Below are 2,672 nucleotides of genomic sequence, written 5' to 3' on the forward strand. Positions count from 1 at the left end.
CTGTTTGTGCAAAGAGACAATTTGATTCGCATTTCTTGGCAAGTAGAAGTTTTGAAACGTGTCCCGGTATCTGCCGCGTTTATTAACTTTGCGCGGCAGAGAAAATACGTGAGAATTTCGCCCGCGTTCGTTACGCTCGTCACACTTTTGTGTGTTTTGCTTTACGGTGACCGGGACGAGACCATCAACTCGCTACGCTTTAGAAAACCTCGCTTCATCGCAACTCCCCTCTGCGCGAGCCCGTGGCTCTCCCCGCGAGTCTTATGTCACGTATTCTCAGTCACGACTCCGGCTCTATGTGAGCCGTGCTTTTACCAGAGCCGGCTCCGAGCACAGTCCCACTCAGGGACCGGCTGAGAACACGGTCCCTGAGTGTCTCTCGGCGTGAGTCGTCGGTGACCGGCACCCCAATGGTTCAGGATGAAGTGGAGGGCGGGGGGAGGAGTGTAACAGTCCGCAGGGCTGAAGGCGTTGGTGCTTGCTGCTGCTTGTGCTGTTGTTGTTCACGGCGAGGCCGTGGCAGAGTTGGTGGGGAGGGCCGCGCTCCACTCTTGCCCCCCCCCCCCTCCGTGCTCTTTGCCCCACGGTGCCACGGCACGACTGGGAACCCTGCCACGGCAAAGGAGACGCGCGTTCCTGCCACGGGTCGCACCCCCCCTCCCCCCTATCCCCCTCAACCCCCACCCCTCTTTTTCCCGGGAACCGAATGAGCAGTGGCACGGGCGAGGGGGGCACAGCGCTGGGCCTGACGATGGCAGCCGCATTCTGTTTTTTTTTTTTTTTACTGCGGAGAGCCCCAGGACTTGGCGAGTTTTACTCCAGCGTCAAGTGAGGAGCACAGAAAACTCCCCCCCCACCTTAGCCAAGCCGCATTGATGGGCGCGGTGAAGTATGGTCAGATATTGCCCGCGCGTTCTGACGCAACGCGGGGGGAGGGAGGCCCTCGTCCAGCAGTAGATTGACAAACGTGCTGTGTGTGTGTGTACGTGGTGGATTGGCAGGGCTGCTGTGTGGTCACGTGCCACATCTGGCTGCTGCTGCTGCGTGTCATCTGATTTGCCGAGGGTCGCAAGGCTAAATGTTCATCCCCCCCCCCCGCGCGCGCCTGCGAGAGTGGCTGGCGGCGCCGCGGTTCCAGCTCGGGGTTTTCCTCCCTCTCCCTGGGCTCCAGAGTTCTCACCCTCTGCTTGAAAGGCAAACCCCAACAACAACAACAACAGAGCGAGCAGCGGGCCCCATTTCCCCTCTTTTTCTTCCCGATGACCGCGGATGTTTTTTGTACCCCGTTGTTAACCTGTTCGGCGTGGTATTGTCGGGCTCTCGCGTTGGAGTAAAAGAAAACGCGAGCTAAACGACAGAGATCTCGCTGCGTAGCTTTTCACGGTCGCCGCTGCGCTCTCTCGGGTTCTGTTACCGCGCGCCGTTCGGCACGACGCCCGACGTTCCGTTCCGCGGTACCCGGCAGACTTCGGCTCTCCCCGTAGGAAGCTTCCCCAGCACGCGGAACGAAACGTCGGACGTCGTGCCGAGCGACTCCGCGGTCCCGGCCCGAGCGCGGTGGGAGCGCTGTCGAGATAAAAATCAACGGGGCGCCGCGGCCGCTGTCGGTAGAGGCGGTTCGACCTCGCGACGGGGAGAGGCGCCGCTCCCATAGCTTCGCACCCAGGCTCTGCGCGTCAGGAGTCGTTTGCACCGCTTGTCGGCGAGAAACGTGAACTCCCGTCGGGCGACCTTCGGATGCGTTCGAGTGACGTCACTGCAGTCGGGTATGAAAGGGTCACACTGGTGACGTCACCAGCGCGCTGCGCAAGGTCACCTGCGAATGCTTGGTCGGACTGGCGCGGGGCAACCCGGGGCGCTCGGCCCAGGCGCGCAGCTACAAGATGGGAGTCGCTAGCCGCTTGCGTTTTGCGGATTCTGTTAAGACGTTGCTGCTGCTGCTGCTGCCCCCGCTAGAGAAGCTGTGCGACCACAGACGTGTTCACGGTTTGTCCCGAGAGCAGAAAATGCCCTTTTAAGATTTCTCCTAAATCGGCCAGGTTAATTCAGTGGCTCTTGAAACCGGGTCAAGTCATGGGTACACTTGGTATTCGCGTCGCATGGCACAAGGCTATCACGAAAGAAGGCGCCCTTTGCTATCTACGGACTTGGTTAGCAATGGATTTGCAGTTTTGGGGGTCGGCACTTGCTACGTGACTTTCCCAATAATTTGCCAAATTTGAGCCATGACTCCGGCACACTCTGCCTTTCTAGATTTCCCCGGGAGCTCAACGCACCGCAGCCGCGGTGCTAACTGGCGTGGCCGCAGGGCTCGACCCACCAACCTCGGCACCGAGCCCCGGAATTCCAGGCGCCGAGGGCTTGTTGGCCCACGCGCAAATACCGACGGCGGTGTTGGATGTGAAAGCGAACCCCGTGTCCCGTGTCCCGTGCGCAGATAACGTTTGGAGAGTTCACCAAGTGTTTGCGCAACTGGGGAGGCGCACCGCGCGCTCGCTCGCTGCACCGCACTCGCAGTTTCACGATGTGGCGTTTCTTCCCCCCCCACCCACCCCCCCCCCCATGTTAAACGTTATTACAACGTCGACGATTTACGTAGACTTTGGCCGGTGCACTCGCTCAGTGGAGGCATGCAGAGGCGCTAGAGATTGTAACGGACTGGGCGACGCACG

The sequence above is a fragment of the Petromyzon marinus genome, chromosome 19 (genome assembly GCF_048934315.1).
Source record: "Petromyzon marinus isolate PM22_M1 ecotype Great Lakes invasive population chromosome 19, UKy_Petmar_22M1.pri1.0, whole genome shotgun sequence".
In the NCBI taxonomy this organism is placed as follows: Eukaryota; Metazoa; Chordata; class Hyperoartia; order Petromyzontiformes; family Petromyzontidae; genus Petromyzon; species Petromyzon marinus.